This window comes from Hypanus sabinus, chromosome 8 (assembly GCF_030144855.1).
Source record: "Hypanus sabinus isolate sHypSab1 chromosome 8, sHypSab1.hap1, whole genome shotgun sequence".
In the NCBI taxonomy this organism is placed as follows: Eukaryota; Metazoa; Chordata; class Chondrichthyes; order Myliobatiformes; family Dasyatidae; genus Hypanus; species Hypanus sabinus.
In genome coordinates this window covers 77,040,811-77,062,863 of record NC_082713.1, presented here as the reverse complement: position 1 = coordinate 77,062,863, position 22,053 = coordinate 77,040,811, and the positions used below count along the sequence as shown (strand labels likewise).

At 42.6% G+C, this 22,053-nt stretch overlaps 1 pseudogene; it reads right to left on the bottom strand.

The window, feature by feature from the left end:
- Positions 1 to 7,157: 7,157 nt before the first annotated feature.
- On the bottom strand, positions 7,158 to 14,542 carry LOC132397640 (interferon-inducible GTPase 5-like; annotated as a pseudogene).
- Between the last annotated feature and the right edge of the window lie 7,511 nt (positions 14,543 to 22,053).

The window sequence follows — 22,053 nt, the reverse complement described above, 5'->3', positions numbered from 1 at the left end:
TGATGCCAGCAATGAGAGGAGAGGATGCTCTGTGTGATGTTCTGATTTGTGATGATAGATGCTGCTCTATTGCTCAGTGGTGGGGAGTGCTTTAACTGTAAAGGACCAGGCTGTATCTACTAATTTTTGTAGGATTTCCCATTCAAAAGCATTGGTATTTCTCTACGAGGCTGTGATTTAGTCAGTCGATATACACTTCACTACAGATCTAAGGATGTTTGTGAAAGTTTTAGATGTTATGCCAAATCTTCATAAACTGTTAAGGAAGTAGAGGGGCTGCCGTGCTTTCTTTGTTACCACACTTGGGTGCTGGGCCCAGGACAGATCCTCTGAAATAATAACACTGAGGAATTTAAAGCTACTGACCCTTTCCAACTCAGATCCTTGGATGAGGACTGGCCCATGGACCTCCAGTTTCTCTTCTATATGTCAATGTTCAGCTCCTTTGTCTTACTGACATTGAGTAAGAGGCTGTTGTTATGGCCTCACAGCCAGATTTTCAATCTCTCTCCAATAACCTGATTCATCATCAGCCTATGATAGTGGCGTTATCAGCAAACTTGAATGTGGCATTGGAGCTGTGTGTAGCGACTTGCCAATCTGAATCATATCACCCAGTACAGGAAGGAAAATCTCTGAAAATGGGGTTAGAGATTTGCTGATGTGTGAAAATCCTGTTGTGGTTCCCACATAACCATTGACTCCTCCACACTGGCTGCTATCTTCTTCACTCAGTTCAATCAAGTGAATAAAATAAAGTTCAAATCATTCCCTTTCTGGTAGCAGGTGCTTTGCTGATTCTCCCTTAAAATTACACAAATTCGCCCTCTCTCAGAGGATAAATATCCTGCTGGAAATACTGTCAGACAAATGGCCTCACACACTGGCTGACGTTCACCATTTCAACCAAAATAATCAAAAGCAATGTCCGAGGAAATCTGCAGATGCTGGAAATTCAACCAACTCACCCAAAATGCTGTTGGAACACAGCAGGCCGGGCAGCATCTATAGGGAGAAGTGCTGTCGATGCTTCGGGCCGAGAACCTTCATCAGGACTAACTGAAAGGAAAGACAGTAAGAGATTTGAAAGTAGGAGGGGGAGGGGGAAATGAGAAATAATAGGAGAAGACCTCAGGAAGTGGGGTGAAGCTAGGAGCTGGAAAGCTGATTGGCAAAAGGGATACAGAACTAGAGCAGGGAGAGGACCATGGGACGGGAGGCCTAGGGAGAAAGAAAGGGGGAGGGGAGCACCAGAGGGAGATGGAGAACAGGCAGAGTGAAGGGCAGAGAGAGAACAAAAAGGGTTGGGGAGAAAAATAAATAAATCAGGGATTGTGTAAGAAAGGGAGGAAGGGCATTAACGGAAGTTAGAGAAGAATATTCGGCTAGTGGCATAGTGGCATCAGCGCCGGGCTTTGGAGTGAAGGCTCATGAGTTCAAATCCAGACAGCTCCCTTGCACACTTTCCATCCATGCTGGGTTGAGCGTCAAGCTAGCAACTCGACCTCGAAAAATAAGAAAGCCTGCTAAAACTATACCATCACAACAGCATCCCGATGACTCCACTCAGAGTTAAGGGCTCTCTTCTTCTTCTTAATCAAAGACAACGTAATGTATTCTGCAGCATCAAGCAGAAATTTTAATAAATGTGGTTAAAGGAAGCAAAGTCTCCCAACCAGCAAATAGAGGACTTAAGTGAACTAAAGTTGATGTATCGTGTTTTTAGCCAATTGAACAGTCATGACTGTGATTCCCAAAATGGGTGATATCACTCCAATCAGGACAGTAAAAGTTTATTAGCAGGTGATAAAGATAAAGGGGGCAATTGGGGTAGGGGCACTCAGTAACAAGGTGGGTGGTGCAGCTGAGGGATAAAGAAATTGCCATAAGAAATTAATTACTTGTTATAAGCATTTGATCCTCATACTTGTACCATCGTTCACATAATCTTTTTCTGAAAAAGCTGATGATAAATGGTCTCCAAAAACAATGAAGAGATTCACGAAGTTGAGGCTGCTTCAAATGTCAAAGCTTGTGGATGCAGTTGGAAAGGTCAGGGATGTACTGGAATATTGCAGCAGGGTCCAAACCCAAAGCACATCAATACGACAGGACCAGGTCCTAGTGCGATGTATTACCCAATGTGCAGATAATTTAAATGCTGGAGCAGATGGATTATAAATGCAGAGTGTTTGTACGAGAGGTGAGGGTCAAACCCATTCTGTTCACTGGTCTGTGATGTTTATAGTGCTCCACACCGAACTGGGGCTCCGGCTGGGGCCTGCTCTAGCTGCTCTGGGCTTTGAGTCTGAGGTTCACTTCTTTTCTAAATACTACTTACTTACTTTTATTGTTTGCATGATTTGTTTTTTTTCCCCCTCTCTGCTCAAAGGGTGATTGTCAGTTTTTAATGGGTTCTTTTGCATTTGTTTTGTGGCTGCCTGTAAGGAGACACATCTGAAGGTCATATAATAGAAAAAACATAGAAATCATAGAAAACCTACAGCACAATACAGGACCTTCAGCCCACAAAGTTGTGCCGAGCATGTCCCTACCTTAAAAATTACTAGCATTACTCATAGCTCACTATTTTTCTAAGCTCAATGTACCTATCCAGAAGTCTCTTTAAAGACCCTACCGTATATGTAGGAATTTAAGGTGGGGGGGGGATACATGGGAGGCAGGGTTTAAGGGTTGGTACAACATTGGGGGCCGAAGGGCCTGTACTGTGCTGTACTAGTTTATGTTCTATGTTCTGTGTATCTGCCTCCACTATCGTTGTCAGCATCCGATTCCATGCACTCACCACTCTCTGCGTAAAAAACTGACATCCCTTGTGTACCTACTCCCAAACACCTTAAACTTGTGCCGTTTTGTGACAGCTATTTCAGCCCTGGGAAAAAGCCTCTGACTATCCACACAATCAATGCCTCTCATTATCTTGTACACCTCTATCAGGTCACCTCTCATGCTCCATCACTGCAAGGAAAATTGGCCAAGTTTACTCAACCTATTCTCAGAAGGCATGCTCTCCAATCCAGGCAATATCCTTGAAAATCTCCTCTGTACCCTTCCATGGTTTCCACATCCTCCCAGTAGGTAGGCAACCAGAACTGAGCACAACAGTCTGACCAGGGTCCTATATAGCTGCAACATTACTTCTTGGATCCTAAATTCAATCCCATTATATGAAAATGTTGAATAAATGGCCTTCAAGTTTCTTCAAATTTAACCAAAGGGTCGATAGAGCCACTGCTAATTTTTTCCAAGTTTAAACATGTTATAGTTTGGGAAAACCATTGATATATTGTGGGGGGATTAGAACCTTTCAATTAAAATAAAATAGATCTTTTGGATATTAAAGTAACAAATGTAATCAAATGGCAAGCTGAAGGGGATAATTGACTAGAGTCCTTCGCTAGTAATCCAAAAAATGCAGTAATAGGATGAGGTTGTAAATCAATATGCAAAACTGCTGAAATAATATCAAAAATATCTTTCCAATATTTTTCCAAAAGAGGGCAAGACCAGAACATATGTGTCAAAGAAGCTAACTCAGACTTACATCTGTCACAGACAGGATTTATATGGCAATAAAAATGAGTTAACTTATCCTTTGACATATGGGCCCTATGAACCACCTTAAATTATATTAAAGCATGTCTAGCACACATTGAAGAAGTATTAACTAATTGGAGAATTTTCTCCCATTTCTCTATACATAAAGATACCTGAAGTTCTCTTTCCCAATCATTCTTAATTTTATCTGATGTACCTAGATGTATTTTTGTAATCAGATAATAAACAATTGCTATTAAACTCTTCTGACAGGAGTTTAAACCTAATTTTTTTCTGTAATTTCAGTTTGATGTGATATCAGAAAAGTAGGTAAGACAGTATTCAAAAAAATTCTAATCTGTAAATATCTGAAAAAATCTGATCTAGGAAAATTATATTTATTAGACAACTGTTCAAAAGACACGAGACTGTTATCCATGAGTGAGTCATGAAAACATGTGAGTCCCTTTGTTTTCCATAAAAGAAAAACTTGATAAATTCTGGATGGTTGGAAGAAAAAAATAGATATAATAGGACTTGTTAGGATAAATTTATTCAATCCAAAAAAAATTACGAAATTGAAACCATATTCATATTGTATGTTTAGTTATTGGATTAGTCATTCGTTTATTCAGTTTAGTAAGTGCAAAGGGAAGGGAGGCCCCTAAAATAGAAGCCCATGAGAACGCCAGTATAGACTCGCGCTCGAGGTTCACCCATCGTGAACATTGAATTTCATCCTGATCTTGTGTCCCGAACATTAAATATCAAATATTAGTTGCCCAATAATAGAACCTTAAGTTCGGCATTGCCAAACCACCATGCTTTTTTTGATTTCTGTAAATATTTCTTACTTAACCTAGGATTTTTATTTTGCCATATACATGAAGGAATTTTAGAATCAATAATATCAAAAAAGGATTTAGAAATCACAATTGGTACCACCGAAAATAGATACAGAAATTTAGGTGAAATAATCATCTTAATTCATTCTACCAATCAACAATAAAGACAATGGGGACCATTTAGCAAGCAGCCATTTAACATGATCAATTAAGGGTAAAAAGTTAACTTTAAATAGATCCTTATGCTTCTTAGTAATTTTAACACCCAAACAAGTAAAGTAATCAGTAAATCTTAATGGTGATTGTTTATAAATTGGAACTTGCATATTTAATGGAAAAAGCCTTTTCTCCTTTGAGCGACAGAGGATGAGAGGTGACCTGATAGCGGGTATAAGATGATGAGAGGCATTGATCATGTAGATAACCAGAGCTGCTTTCCCAAGACTGAAATGGCTAACAAGAGGGGGTGTAGTTTTAAGGTGTTTGGAAGTATGTACTGAACAATGAGAATGTCAGAGGGAAGTTTTTCACACAGAGTGGTGGGTGTGTGGAATGCACTGCCAGCGAAGCTGGTAAATGCTGGTAGAATAGGGTCTTTTAAGAGACTCTTCGATAGGTACATGAACTTAGAAAAATAGAGGGCTATGTGGTAGGCAAATTCTAGGCAGCTTCTAGAGTAGGTACCATGGTCAGCATAACATTATGGGATGAAGGGCCTGTAAAACGCTGAAGACTTCTATGTTTCATCAGCATTCTGGGAGAAGCAGTCCTTCCAGGTGACAGAACACTTCACCTGTGAGTCTGTTAGCATCATCTACTCTATCCAGTGCTCACAATGTGGCCTCTTGTACATCGGAGAGGCTTACTGTAGAAGGAGAACCAGTTCATTGAGGACCTTTGCTCTGTCTATTGATCACCTATTTCAATTCAACTTCCCATTCCCATTCCGAATTGTCTGTTCCAAAATGCCTGTCCATGGTCCCCTCGATTGCCATGATAAGGCCACACTCAGGTTGGAGGAATAACACTGTTATATTTTGTAACATGAAAACATGAAACTAAGCAAAAGAAAGACACGGGGAGACTGGGACAAATGTGTAGTCTTCATTTTTATGTTTATCGAGGCATGTACTTATGCTGCGGGGATGTGATGATTTATAACATTCATGCACTGTTACATAAAATCATAGTTCATTATTAAATAAAAACAATAAACACACACACACACACACACACACACACACACACACACACTTTACTGCAGAATGCAACTGCTAATAAGACATCCACAAAATATCTGGTGAGTTGTTGGTTGTGGAGTGTGTTGCATTGCGACATGCAAAGAGGAAATTGGTGAGTTTCTGATTGAAGTTTCAAAGTGTATTTATTATTAAAGTTTGTACGAATCATACAATCTTGAGATTTGTTTGCTTACAGGCAACTACAAAGCAGGAAGCCCGAACAAACCCAATGATAAGAAAATTAAATAAAGACCAACACCTGGTGCGCAGAGAGAGGGAGAAAAACACAGATCATGCAAACAATAGAAGTGAACAGCAGCATTCTGAACCAAAATGAGTCCTTTGCTCCAAACCCCAGAGAGGCCTGTAGTGGACTCAAAACCTCAGTATCAGTTCATTATATTAGCGGGTAAAGAGCACAGCAGCCAGGGCACTTTTCATAGCCCCAGCACCATGGAGAGAGGAGTGGTCATTGCAGGACAATGAGCAATATCGGCTGTTGCCTCCGATCCTGACACCTTGTCTTTCCAGTATATCTGGACCAGCATTTAAATAATCCAAACAGTGTGTCATATTTTCCACAGGGACTCGGGCAAATCTGCAGTGAAAGGCTCTGAACCCAGACCACGTTGTCTAGCGACTCGCTTCGTATCCAGATTTCACTGCCCATCCCTAAGTTACTCTCGATTTCTCCAAATTGGCTCAGTGCCCAGAGTGATCCAACCTCACACTTGGGCCAGTTTCATGGCCATCGAAACTCCTCTGCCTCGATTTCTTCTCTCCACATGCCTCATTACATCGCCTAAATTCTGCAAAGTAGCATTATGGTTCATTCCTCAAATTTGCTTTGCCTCACGTCTCTTCATTGTTTGCGGTGGAAATTTACCACAGATTGCTCCAGAAAAGGGGTAATTAGTGATGTTTTGAGTTGGATTTCTTGCCTTTTAAACGACTAGTCAGCTGCCACATATTTTCTGTAGCAGATTCAGTGTTAGAATAGTATGTTCTGCTGACATTGCTCGCAGTGCAGTCTTTAGACTCTGGACAAACCTCTCCACTAAACCATTTGTTGCTGAGTGGTGCAGTACAGATGTGCTTTGTCTTAATCAAGAAGAGCATCCTTTTTTCTAAATTGTTTTTAGGAACTTCCTTTTTCCAAGTGTTAACTGGGCAACCCATCAGCTTTTCCACGATTTATCATCCTCTTGATTTCAATCTTGTTATTGGGTCCTCCAAGAATCAGAGCCCATTTTTGCATTTGTGCGGCTGAAGTTAATGGAATACCCTCCTGTGGTTTTAAAATGGACACCAGTTGTTGATAATCAGTAACGATGGTAAACTCTCTCCCATACAGGTTGTGGTCGTACCTGTTTACTCCCCAAACCAGATTCAATGAAACCAACAAAGGGGAAAGTTGTCTTTTAGAATTCCAGCAGGGTTCAGCGACAGGCCAATTGAATATTTTTACCGCAGTATAACATTAGTTCATTATATTGATGTTGGTGCTGACCAGTTAATCAATGCCATATGCAACCTTCACCACCCTCTCTGCACTCTCTGTAAGATCCTTCAGAGCATCGGTCAGTATTCTGTAGGTCATGAGAAAGGATGATCCTGCTCCAAAAATGAAACCAAAGATAGGGATGAAGTCAAGACCAACTTCCAAAGCTGAAATGGCAACAGCTATAGCACCCCAACCTAACCTTCTAATTATGTCTTTATTTATTATCCCCAGCAGAAGAGGGTTAACAATGGCCTTAAGGTCTTCCACAGGTTTTTCTGTGTTATTGGCCAGTCTTTGAAGAGAAGCATCATCAAGACCCAGGCATTTACGAAAATAGATTATTTCCTGATTCAGAATAGTGATGTCACAAGCAAGGGAGAGACCAGGAATGGGGACTGCTCCTACAGCGCATGAAATTGTTGCCGACATCAAGACAAGTTTCTGCAGAATTTTTCTTTTCTGCTGAACAATCTCCACACTTGTGTTTGCAAAGGCCAGAACAAAGATACTTTTCCTTTGAATACGGCAGATCATCTTCAAGTGCTTTATTTAAACGATTGAAATCATATCGATCCTGTATAAAACTGGATATCAGGAACATAGTCAGGGTCCAAATCCCTGCTTCTCTCAAATTATTGACACATTTACTCTGAATATCATCCAGCTTTTCTTCTTCATTAATTTTATTACTTCCCCCTTTTCTCATTGAATATAAATCTTGATCAATCTTAGTGTGGACAAAGTAGAAATGTTTCCTGAGCTGTTTAATCTCTTTAGCAAGTTTTGCATCATTTTCTTTGAAATTATAGGCTGATATTATGATGAAGAAATCATATCTTTCAAATTTCATTTTCTTAAGATAAGTAGCAGCTGGAAATTTTGTGGATCCGATCCCTGGCAGGTCCCAGTAGCAGACGTTGAACTGATTGGGATGTGGGTACGTGGTTGGCTTCATTATAGCTTCCATGACATCAACTTTAGCAGCTGCATCATCATTGTTCTGAAGTCCTTTCGTGGCACTGATGATGGTGGATTTTCCTGCACCTGTTTCTCCCGTCACTGCAGCGTTAAGCTCTATTTTATCCTGTTCCGCTAACTTCTGTTGTATCAGAAAGGTAACTTTTTCCACCCGTCCTTCTTCGAAGTAGGATTTCAGTTTGTTGAGCTGTTCCATTGTGAAAAATTTGGCCTTCTCAGACTGAGCACCCTGTTACCTGAAAAGAAACAGGTTCCATTAGAATTTCTAAACAAAAAACTTCCATTTCTACAGATCCCTATTTGGTTGTCGACCATCTCATATGGGACAACTTGCAGTGAACAATTAACCCAAAAGTTAGCACACCTTTAGGATGGGGTGATAAATGCAACATACAGGCAATCCTACAGGACAAAGAATGTTTTTAAATTTCATGTGGGTAACACCATAGGTCAGGCTGCAACCTGGCTCTCTAGAACTATGAGTATTGGAAATCTATCCAGACAACCTCACAATATCAATGCAGAAGTCCTTACATGATAGCTGTTAGTTCAACCAATATCAACTCCATCATAAATAAGCACGAGGAAATCTGCAGATGCTGGAAATTCAAGCAACACGCACAAAATGCTGGTGGAACACAGCAGGCCAGGCAGCATCTATAGGAAGAAGCACTGTCAACGTTTCGGGCTGAGACCCTTCATCAGGACTAACTGAAAGAAAAGGTAGTAAGAGATTTGTAAGTAGGAGAGGGAGGGGGAAATGCAAAATGTTAGAAGACTGGAGTGGGTGGGGTGAAGCTAAGGACTGGAAAGGTGATTGGCCAAAGCGATACAGATCTGGTGGAGGGAAAGGATCATGGGACGGGAGGCCTCAGGAGAAAGAAACGGGGAAGGCAGCTCCAGAGGGAGATGGAGAACAGGCAGAGTGATGGGCAGAGAGAGAACAAAAAGGAGAGGGGGGAAATATATATATATATATCAGGGATGGGGTAAGAAGAGGAGGAGGGGCATTAATGATCTTGCTTTCTCTGGTGGACAGAGAGTCAGTGTGGCCTTCTATATATTGGTGAGACCCAATGCAGGCTGGGAGTCCATTTCACTGAACACTACGCTCAGTCCGCCAGAGAAAGCAGCATCTCCCAGTGGCCACACATTTTAATTCCACATCCCATCCCCATTCTGATATGTCTATCCATGGCCTCCTCTATTGTCAAGATGAAGCCACACTCACATAGAAACATAGAAAATAGGTGCAGGAGTAGGCCATTCGGCCCTTCGAGCCTGCACCACTATTCAGTATGATCATGGCTGATCATCCAACTCAGAACCCTGTACCTGCTTTCTCTCCATACCCCCTGATCCCTTTAGCCACAAGGGCCATATCTAACTTCCTCTTAAATATAGCCAGTGAACCTGCCTCAACTGTTTCCTGTGGCAGAGAATTCCACAGATTCACCACTCTCTGTGTGAAGAAGTTTTTCCTCATCTCAGTCCTAAAAGGCTTCCCATTTTTCCTTAAACTGTGACCTCTCGTTCTGGACTTCCCCAACATCGGAAACAATCTTCCTGTATCTAGCCTGTCCAATCCCTTTAGAATTTTATATGTTTCAATAAGATCCCCCCTCAATCTTCTAAATACCAGTGAGTATAAGCCTAGTCAATCCAGTCTCTCTTCATATGAAACTCCTGCCATCCCAGGAATCAATCTGGTGAACCTTCTCTGTACTCCCTCTATGGCAAGAATGACTTTCCTCAGATTAGGGGACCAAACCTGCACACAATATTCTAGGTGCAGTCTCACTAAGGCCTTGTACAACTGCAGTAGAACCTCCCTGCTCCTGTACTCAAATCCTTTTGCTATGAATGCCAACATACAATTTGCCTTTTTCACCACCTGCTGTACCTGCATGCCCACCTTCAATGACTGGTGTACAATGACACCCAGGCCTCGTTGCATCTCCCCTTTTCCTAATCGGCCACCGTTCAGATAATAATCTGTTTTCCTGTTCTTGCAACCAAAGTGGATAACCTCACATTGATCCACATTAAATATCATCTGCCATGAATTTGCCCACTCACCTAACCTATCCAAGTCACCCTGCATCCTCTTAGCATCCTCCTCACAGCTAACACTGCCACCCAGCTTCGTGTCATCCGCAAACTTAGAGATGCTGCATTTAATTCCCTCGTCTAAATCATTAATATATATTGTAAACAACTGGGGTCCCAGCACTGAGCCTTGCGGTACCCCACTAGTCACTGCCTGCCATTCTGAAAAGGTCCCCTTTACCCCCACTCTTTGCTTCCTGTCTGCCAACCAATTTTCTATCCACATCAATACTGTACCCCCAACACCGTGTGCTTTAAGTTTGCACACTAATATCCTGTGTGGAACTTTGTCAAAAGCCTCTTGAAAATCTAAATATACCACATCCACTGGCACTCCCCTATCCACTCTACTAGTTATATCTTCAAAAAATTCTGTAAGATTCGTCAGACATGATTTTCCTTTCACAAATCCATACTGACTTTGTCCGATGATTTCACCTCTTTCCAAATGTGCTGTTTTCACATCTTTGATAACCGACTCTAGCATTTTCCCCACCACCAATGTCAGACTAACCGGTCTATAATTCCCCAGTTTCTCTATCCCTCCTTTCTTAAAAAGTGGGGTTTCATTAGCCACCCTCCAATCCTCAGGAACTAATCCAGAATCTAAGGAGTTTTGAAAAATTATCACCAATGCATTCACTATTTCTTGGGCTACTTCCTTAAGCACTCGGATGCAGACCATCAGGCCCTGGGGATTTATCTGCCTTTAATCCCTTCAATTTACCTAACACCACTTCCCTACTAAGATGTATTTCCCTCAGTTCCTCCATTTCACTAGTCCCTCGGTCCCTTACTATTTCCAGAAGATTATTTATGTCCTCCTTAGTGAAGACAGAACCAAAGTAGTTATTCAATTGGTCTGCCATGTCTTTGTTCCCTATGATCAATTCACCTGTTTCTGACTGTAAAGGACCTACATTTGCCTTGACCAATCTTTTTCTTTTCACATATCTATAAAAGCTTTTACAGTCCGTTTTTATGTTCCCTGCCAGCTTTCTCTCATAATCTTTTTTCCCTGTCCTAATTAAGCCCTTTGTCCTCCTCTGCTGGTCTCTGAATTTCTCCCAGTCCTCAGGTGTGCTGCTTTTTTTTTGCTAATTTATATGTTTCTTCTTTGGACTTGATACTACCCTTAATTTCCCTTGTCAGCCATGGGTGCACTACCTTTCCTGGTTTATTCTTTTGCCAAACTGGGATGAACAATTGTTGTAGTTCATCCATGAGATCGTTAAATGTTTGCCATTGCATATCACCGTCAACCCTTTAAGTATCATTTGCCAGTCTATCTAAGCTAATTCACGTCTCATACCTTCAAAGTTACCCCTCTATCAGTTCACAACCTTTGTTTCTGAATTAACTATGTCACTCTCCATATTAATGAAGAATTCTACCATATTATGGTCACTCTTACCCAAGGGACCTCGCACGGCAAGATTTCTAACTAACCCTTCCTCATCACTCAATACTCAATCTAGAATGGCCTACTCTCTAGTTGGTTCTTTGACATGTTGGTTCAGAAAACCATCCTGCATACATTCCAAGAAATCCTCTTCCTCAGCACCCCTGCCAATTTGGTTCACCCAATCTATATGTAGATTGAAGTCACCCATTATAACTACTGTTCCTTTATTGCATGCATTTCTAATTTCCTGTTTAATGCCATCCCCAACCTCACTACTACTGTTAGGTAGCCTGTACACAACTCCCACCAGCATTTTCTGCCCCTTAGTGTATGCAGCTCTACCCATATCATTCCACATCCGCCAGGCTAATGTCCTTCCTTTCTATTGCGTTAATCTCCTCTCTAACCAGCAATGCTACCCAACCTCCTTTTCTTTCCTGTCTATCCCTCCTGAATATTGCATATCCCTGGATGTTGAACTCCCATCCTTGGTCACCCTGGAGCCATGTCTCTGTGATCCCAACTATATCATATTCATTAATAACTATCTGCACATTCAATTCATCCACCTTGTTACGAATGCTCCTCGCATTGACACACAAAACCTTCAGGCTTGTTTTTACAATACCCTTAGCCCTTATACAATTAAAAAGTGGCGCTTTTTGCTTTTTGCCCTGGATTTGCCTGCCTGCCACTTTGACTTTTCACCTTACTACTTTTTGCTTCTACTCTCATTTTACACCCCTCAGTCTCTCTGCACTTGTTCCCATCCCCCTGCCACATTAGTTTAAATCCTCCTAAACAGCAGTAGCAAACACTCCCCCTAGGACTTTGGTTCCAGTCCAGCCCAGGTGCAGACCGTCCTGTTTATACCGGTCCCACCTCCCCCAGAACTGGTTCCAATGCCCCAGAAATCTGGATCCCTCACCCTTGCACCATTTTTCAAGCCATGTATTCATCTGAAATATCCTCCTATTTCTACTCTGACCAGCATGTGGCACTGGTAGTAATCCAGAGATTATTACCTTTATGGTCCTACTTTTTAGTTTATCTCCTAGCTCCCTAAATTCACCCTTGTAGGACCTCATCCCATTTTTTACCTATATCATTGGTACCTATGTGCACCACGACCACTGGCTGTTCACCCTCTCATTCCAGAATGTCCTGCAGCCGCTCAGAGACATCCTCGACCCTTGCACCAGGGAGGCAACATACCATCCTGGAGTCTCTTTTGTAGCCACAGAAACACATATCTATTCCCCTTACAATTGAATCCCCTATCAGTATAGCTCTCCCACTACTTTTCCTTCCCTCCTGTGCCGCAGAGCCACCCATGGTGCAATGAACTCAGCTGCTGCTGCCTTTCCCTGATGAGACATCTCCCCCAACAGTATCCAAAACAGTATATCTGTTTAGGAGGTAGATGACCTCAGGGGACTCCTGCATTCCCTGCCTACTGCTACACTGTCTGGTGGCCACCTCTTCCTTTCTGCCTGTGTAGCCTTTACCTGCAGTGAGGCCAACTCACTGAACATGCTATTCACAACTTTCTCAGCATCACAGATGCTCCAGTATGAATCCAATTGCAGGTCCAGACACTCAATGCGGTCTGCCAGAAGCTGCAGCTGGACACACTTCTTGCACACGTAGTCGTCAGGGACACTGGAAGTATCCCTGATTTTCCACATGCTGCAAGATGAACAAACCACGGGGCCAATCTCAGCTGCTATGACCTACCTGATACTTGCCTCAACTTTTGAAACTTTCTCCTTTGGAAGGAACTTACCCAGCCTTACCTCACTTGGAGTGAAGCTCGTCCTCCGCCTCTTCTTGTTGAAGCCTCTCGAGTCAAAGCCTCACCTTATATTCCATCTGGGTAGCCTCTAATCTGATGGCATGAACATTGATTTCTCTAACTTCCATTAATGCCCCCCTCCCCTTCTTACCCCATCTCTGATTTATTTATTTTTCTCCTCATTCCTCCCCTTTTTTTCCTGGGAGAGACTGTCAAAGGTGTAAGGTTCCTAAACCTCCTTCCTTACCACTATTCAGGGAACTAAATTGTCCTGGCTAGTAAAACAGAGATTCACTTGTACCTCCTCCAACCTGGTTACTATATCCTGTGCTCCTGATATAGTCTACCTTTTATCTGTGGGTTCAACTGCAGACAGACCTGTTTGCTAAACATTTGCACTCTGTCTGTGATGGTATCTGGGGCTCTCGCTTGCCAGTCATTTCAATTCTTCTAACCTCTCTCTCACTGACCTTTTAGAGTGAGATTGAGTACAGACTTGAGGAATAGTGCCTCATATTATATGTGAGTGTCCTTCAACCCAATGGCATGAATATTGGATTCTCTCACTTCAGATAACCTTCTCTTCAGCCCCTTCTTCTTCTACACAGACCTTCCTGTCATTCTCCTATCTCCCCCTTCATAATTCTTCCACTCATTCCATCTTGTATATCCAGACCACCCCTGCTACTTCTACCCACCCACCCTCTGTATTTGTGTTTTTCTGATCCTCTCCCTACAGCCTTTCACTATTTACATTGAACACTTGATTATCTTCTACAGTTAATACTTCATTGTCACACATCTTGCCTCCAAACTATCTTTACACACTTGCCTATCACCATGTGTACCAGTCACTGCTGGCTCTGGCTGCTCTTCACCATGCTGAGCTATAACTGGACATCCCCTCCCCGTCTCTCAGTCCAGATGAATGGTTTTGGTCTACAATGTAAGTCCAGTGACATCATGATGCCCATGCTGAACCGACATGTGGCTCTGGATGTCCTCACCTTTCTGTCTCATTACATCGAGGAAGAAGGTCATGTTTAGGTTCTGGACCAGCAAGCTGCAGGTGAAGACCAAGCTGAGGGTGGATGTTAATGGTGCCATTACCAACCCACCATCAGAGTTTGCACAGTTGTTTGGTTTCAGAGATGTGCTGAGCTGTGTCCACAATCCTTTACAGTTTCTTGAGGTCACATGCAGATCAGTCACCACGCTGAGCCATTATTCATCCAGATAGAATGGTTTCTATGGTGTGTCAATAACAATTGATGAGGGTCAATAGGGATATGCCAAATTTCTTTGCCTCCTAAGGAAGGAGGGACATTGGCAAGCTTTCTTGTGGTTGTGCCCCTTCTTGAACTCGATGACCAAATCTTTTGTTTGTTAACATTGTTGTTGAGACACCAGGTCATAACCTCTCCATCTCATTCCTATACTCCATCTCTTTGTCATTTTAACTGTAGCTCTCTACAGTAATCATTGTCATGCATTCAGCCTTGGCATCTGGTGTAAGGTGCTCTTGGGGCTGCTGTACTTGATGCAGGCACGGCCTACCCTGCTCCACTGGAAGGAAATCACCCATGGAGGCTTCCAGTTCATTGTGATCCAAGGCAGGTCACAATGCCTAAGCCCATGGTCCATGGAGAAAACAATATGAATACCTATGTCAGGCTGCTGTAAACAGATAGAAGGATAGAGAATGCAAAAGAGGAATAGTGAGGGAGAGTTCATGGGTTCATAGACAGTTTAGAAACCTGAAATCTGATGGTTGACTGAGACCTCAATTTATTTTGCCTGATTCCATAGCAGAGCTTTGAGAGAGGCATGGACTCTGTTTCATAAGCAATATATCTCTTTCTCCTTCTGTGAGATTGTCTTGTGCCACAGTTTGCTGTGGCAGTCAACAACCAGAAAGCACCCATCTGTTTCCCCTTTCTCTCTGTCCTTGTACAGAGCACAGAGATGATGTGGTGTCCCATTTTCACCCCGAGTGATTCCAGCTCGTCAGGCAGCCTACTGATGTATCATGGCCCTGCAGGAAGTTGGCAAGTCTTCTAAACCCTACACTGTTGCACCTTGTACGTGGCACTCTTTGCATGGGGTTTCTCTTTCTCATTTTTACCTTTATACATATCGATCTTCTGTCAATGACCAAACACGGCCCACTGGTCCTGTTATGTGTTCACAGGCTCGTGGGCTCAGTGAGTGGGACAGATTCTACTCACTACTGGTAAGTAAGTTAATGATTTAGTTAGAGGACAAGACCAACATTAAACATTCAGTGAACTCTTCAAATTAAACCCAGTTACAAATACTGACCTATTCAGGCCCCATCTCATTGTATCTCACTTTCACTGTTCCCACGGCACGAGTTCTGACCCAATCCATGGTGACCCAGACAGCATAAAGACTGAGTGCTTTAAGTGTGCCAGATTTATACTCTGCTGGCACCATGACGTCAGCAACAGGCACCGTGGTGCCAGATGGTGGCCAGTGGGCCAATCTACAGCTCATACAAGGGAGTGGCTTACGATGAACAGGGAAGATTGACACTGACTGCAACAATGGCTGAGGAGGACAACACAGAGGTGCTGGACAGGGAAGATTGTTTATGTGCAGATATTTCACACAAATACCATAGGGAGCATCTTACCTAGTGTGGAAATGTCAAATCCTGCATGGCACAGTTTAGAGTAGAAGGGCTAATCTTGAAGGAGATTTAGAAGGTATGGTTTTAGACAGGGGGAGGAAAGTACCTGTAGTGTGCTGCCAGGGGTGGTGGTGGAAGCAGATATGACAGTGATGTTTAAGTGGGTTTTAGCCAGACACGTGAACAGAAAGAAAATGGAGAAGTATGCAGGCAAGTGAGCTTAGTTAAAGTAGCACCACGGTTGGCACAGACACGGTGGGTGAAAGAGCCTGTTCCTGTGCTGTTCTGTTTCTTTGATGTTCCATTTTGTTCCCTTTCCCTCATTTGTCAGTACCATTTTCATGTTCCTGTGGTAGAGACTCAAGATTTCCTGGATCTCTTCTACATTTAGAGTGGTCACAGCACGAGCTGCTGGCAATGTTATATTTGATGGCAAGGAGACTGTGAGAACATCCTTATCCTGCAGAATACTGCTTCAGTACCTGTTTCTGGAGTCTGCAGTTAGCATGCGAAGGATGTGTGCTGTTTGTGTGTCCCTCTCCTGTCTTTGTTGTGAGGGAATATGTCATTGGTTTCCTTGCCCCATAGAATTCTCTGTGTGAAAATCTGTCCTCTGCTTCTCCTTTAAACTTTCCACCTCTCATGTAAAGTTATACCATTTAGAATTCAACATTTCTACTCTGGGAGAAAGGTTATGACTTTCTATCATACTTATGCCTTCCCTGATTTGATAAATTTCTATCAATTTTTCACTAAGCCTCCAATGATCCAGAGTAACCTCAACATCAGTGTGTTTACGTGGTGTACCATTAGTTGTACCTTCCCCTTGTATTTGATCTCCCGGAATCCAACAATTTTGTCAGAATGACTGATTCTTCCAATGATGTACAGTGTTTACCATGAGCAGGACATTCCACTTAGTGGATTAATTACCATCACAATAATAGCACTAGACAAAGTTCTACCTGTCTTGCTAATGCTGGAGATGAGTTTGAGTTCTAATGTGTTCTTCCTCTTCAGCCCTGATTCTGTGCATAGCTCTTCTTTTAAGTCTATGCACTGACAGTAATAATAATATTGTGAACACAAGCAGACCAGTCAGTTCAGAAATTTACGGTTGAACTTATCTCCTTCAACACCTTGTGTTTTCGGCTCTCAGTCAATTCTGGTAATTTTTCTGACACAAACCACAATCATTTATGTTTCCGTTTGCCTTGTACATTGCAACACAGTTGTGTCAGGAAACCATTAAGCTGTGCAAACAATTTTGCTCCCAAGTTATCTTTAGCTGATAATGTTTGCAATTTACCAACTGCATCTTTTAGTTACATCAGTTGATTCCAAATCCTGTCAAGTAGACAAGGCCACATTTCCTAGCAGACAGAAATGAGGATGCTCAGAATTCCCATGAAATTTTGCATGATTAGATAACTTTCATGCATCTTAACAGTTGCATGTGTACACTTAGAGTACTGACCATCAAGTATTACTTTTAATGTTCGATGTTTTGCACAGATTCAGTTTATTCAGTTTAACCATAATTTCTCCAAATCTCTGGGCAGCTGACTCAGTTAGAGAGATAACTGAAAGACCATAAAGTGCTCATTTACAGCAACAGCATTTTCCTCTCACTTTGTACCCACCAGCTTTCCAATTCAGCGGATCATCCTTCACAATTGCCACCAGCTCCAGCAAGGTTTCATAAGCAAATTTATATTCCCCTCCCTTCACCTTTCAATATTTAGAAGAGGTTACTCCTTTTGTGACTCCCTCATCTGTTTTATGTTGCTGCCTCCTGATCTCCCCATTATGTGGCACTTTCTCTTTTAACTACTGGTGCAACACCTATCCTTTTACCTCTTCCCTCCCTTCCTCTACCCTGCCCCCGCACCAAAATCTTCAGGGTCCAGTTGAAACTGCAATGAATTTTCGCTACTTCTAATCAAGGGTACTGTATTTAGTATTCATAATGTGACATGTTCTGCACTGGAGACACCAAACACAAATGGGGTGACTTGGTTACAGAGTATATGCATTCAGTTCACAAGTGTTCCTGGGGTGTCAGTTGCCTGCACTTCACAATCTCACTGCCACTTTTTTTGTCTGCATCCTCCTGTACTCAATGTACAAAACTCATCCTTCATCTGTGGATACTGCAGCCTTTTGGTCTCAATGTAGTTTCTCCAACTTTATATAACTTGTTCTTTTATTCTGTTTGAATCAATTCTGGGCATTTTTGTCCGTCATCTTATTTACATTCATTTGTATCAACTGGCAAGCTGGACTTGTCCCAGAAAACCCTTTCTACAGCCTCTTCTTCTTCTACACAGACACTCCTGTCATTCCCCCATTTCCCCTTCGTAATTCTTCCACTCATTCCATCTTGTATATCCAGACCATCCCTGCTACTTCTACCCACCCACCCTCTGTATTTGTGTTTTTCTGATCCTCTCCCTACAGCTGTTCACTATTTACATTAAACACTTGATTATCTTCTACAGTTAATACTTCATTGTCACACATCTTGCCTCCAAACTACCTTTATGCAATTGCCTATCACCATGTGCACCAGTCACTGCTGGCTGTGGCTGCTCTTACCCCTGCTGAGCTATAGCTGGACATCCCCTTCCCATTTCTCAGTTCAGATGAATGGTTTTGGTCTACAATGTCAGTCCAGTGACATCATGGTGCCTATGTTGAACCAACATTTGGCTCTGGATGTCCTCACCTGTCTGTCTCATTACATCGAGGAAGAAGGACTTGTTTAGGTTCTGGACCAGCAAGCTGCAGGTGAAGGCCAAGCTGAGGGTGGATGTTAATGGTGCCATTACCCACCCACCATCAAAGCTTGCACAGTTGTTTGGTTTCCAAGATGTGCTGAGCTGTGTCCACAATTCTTTACAGTTTCTTGAGGTCACATGTAGATCAGACGCCACGCTGAGCCATTATGCATCCAGATAGAATGTTTTCTCTGGTGCAACAATAACAACTGATGAGGATCCATGGGGATATGCCAAATTTCTTTGGCTTCCTAAAGAAGGAGGGACATTGGTGAGTTTTCTTGTGGTTGTTTCCCTTCTTGAACTTGATGACCAAATTTTTTATTTGTTAACATTGTTGTCAAGACACCAGGTCATAACCTTCCATCTCATTCCTATACTCCATCTCTTTGTAATTTTAGCTGTAGCCCACTACAGTCATCATTGTCATGCATTCAGCCTTGGCATCTGGTGTGATGTGCTCTTGGGGCTGCTGTACTTGATGCATGCATGGCCTACCCTGCTCCTCTGGAAGGAAATCACCCATGGAGGCTTCCAGTTCATTGTGATCCAAGGCAGGTCACAATGCCCAAGCCCGTGGACCATGGAGGAAACATTGCACCCAAGGTTACCCTTATCCTGATGACCACCACTGTGTGTGGCTGAATCAGGCTGTGTGGGGAAGCAAGTGTCACAACCTGTTTGCTGTTCTACTGTCCCTAGTGTAGTGAAGGATGGATGGGTTCTGTTGCTGTACTACTTAATCATTATTGCAAGGTTCCTTCTGACACACATGTATGACCTCAAGTCCCTCAGGTACTGGTCAGCATCAAATGCCCTGCAGTTACCTCAGTAGAAGGACTCGATGATTACTGTGGGGTGATTCCCTGAGCAGGCTGCCCAAAGTATCTGTCAGAATGCCTCGTGTTTGGTTCTCACCCATATATACCAAGACCTTGTTTCACTGGGGGTGAGAGGGGTTCTCCCAGTTGGATCCTTTCTGCAGGGTCTGAACAGTACTCCCAATGTATGCTTTCCCCAGATTGACTGACTTGTAATGAGGTGGTCACTGACCTCTTTGCAGACTGTGGGATTGTGAAGAGGGTATGGAGAAAGGTATAAGGGTCCTTGGCTCATTCCGAGCATCAGTGTAACAGAGGACTCAGATATATGGATTTTCCCCAGGATACACACAGGTGGTCACCAAGAGCTGCTGGAAGATCATCAACTCTGTGAAAGACGCCCTTTGATCTGCTGAAACTTGTTGGTCTCCCAGTATTTTGAATGGGTCAGTAGGGATTCTGCTGCTGATGACACATTCCAGGTTGCAGGAGTACATGTTTAAAAAAGTCTAAACTGGTCTGCTAAGTTCCTCCAGTAACTTGCTATTGGCTTCAGATTCCAGCATCATTCTTGTATCTTTAACCTGTTTTGTCTCTATCTCAGCTCTGTTGAAGACTTTTCAACCCAAACTGTTAACTCACTGATTGTGGTACTCAATTTTTATATTTATTGTTTCAGATTTCCAATACCTACATTGTGATTCTTTGTGCCTTATTATGGCTAATTTATACTTGTGCATATGGGCTATGCCGTAACCTACGCTGCAAGACTGATCTTCACTTCTGCGTAGGCTCTACACCATATCGAGCATATGTTGGTGTGCATCAAAACACTAGTTGGCAGTGGAGTTTCTGTGCCACTGTGTTGAGTTTCTTCATGAGAGACATGGATGAGGAAATGCATTTCAAACATTTTCACATGTCGGCAGGTAGATTTGATGATTTGGTTCATCTATTTCGCATTGATGTACAGACATGGCGGAGAAGAAGCAACCGGAAATGCGTAGGAGGAAATGTGATGCTACCAAGTGGACCAATTACAGTTGTTGCGATGTGTCGCCGTGATGCATGAGTTACTTTTTGGTGGGGGGGGGGAAGAGAGAGAGAGAGATTGATTTGATGGGCAATGAATGATTACATTTTTCACTGCAGCTTGTTTATATTTTACATAGCCACACACAGACACACATATTTAGAATCAAGATGGATTCGGTCAATGGAAGAGTTGGTTGCTGGTTTAAACTTTCAGTAGCCCAAAAGGGCTGAGTTGAGATTGATCCAGAATACTGATAAATGACTCTCACAAGTTCACTGCAACCGGAAGAAGTTTGCAAACAGAAGAAACCTAGTGACAAAGAGATCACTGTTTGGACTCTTCCTCTTCCCAAGTAGACGATGAGGGTGAGTTTGTTTCCATTTGAATAGGAAAGTGTGATTGTCATAGAGTTAATGCACAGGACTGGGTTCTCTGGTGAGCGAAACCTTTGTGAGCACCTTTGTCTGGGTGTGGTGGTTCACTGAAGAAAGGCACCCCGGGGCATATTTTGTATGTCGTGGAACTGGATAAGTGGCCATCACATTGTGTGTGATTGGGGTAACCGTGGAATGTACCGGTGTGTCAACCCTTGCCTGGGTGGTGGTTCCCTTGAAGATGGTCCCCTTTGTGATAAGCTACTGATGGTGATAATACATTCATGGATTCTGTTTGAGTTTCCTGCTGAACATTGTTGATACACAGTCAAGCACTGTTGGTCCACAAACTAATCCCTCTTGACTGGTATCAACAATTCCCATTACTGCCTGGAAGGAATTTCTATGTTGCCCCTGTTAACATAAGGGCCTTCTCTGGGTGCTCCAGTTTTTTTTCACAGTCCAAAGACATACCAGCTAATATGTTAATTGGTCGTTGTAAATTGGTCTGTGATTAAATGAGGGGATTACTGGGTAGTATGTCTTGAAGGGCTGGAAAGGCCTATTTCCATGCTGTATCTCAAAAATAAGTGAAAACAATCATCCTAAATGTTACATTGAAAATGAAGATCTAGAGGATGAAAGCATTGTATGAAGGCAGTCCATTATATGCACTGGGTGTCTGCACTGATTTTGTTCATTTATGGTCAATCAAAAGATCATGGCGCAGTATACTGGATGAATTTTTCCATCAAGAACTAGTAGGATGTACAGATCAACAGGTCTTGAGGAGCAGAATGAACTTTCTCAATGACTTGCCCAGTTGCACTCACATCTACTGTGATGAAGTTTTTTGAGAGGTTGGTCATGTCCAGAATCAACAGCAATTTGTCTATCACCTACAGTGGATGGAACCTCACGACTTTCCACTCGGCCTTGGATCACCTGGACTAT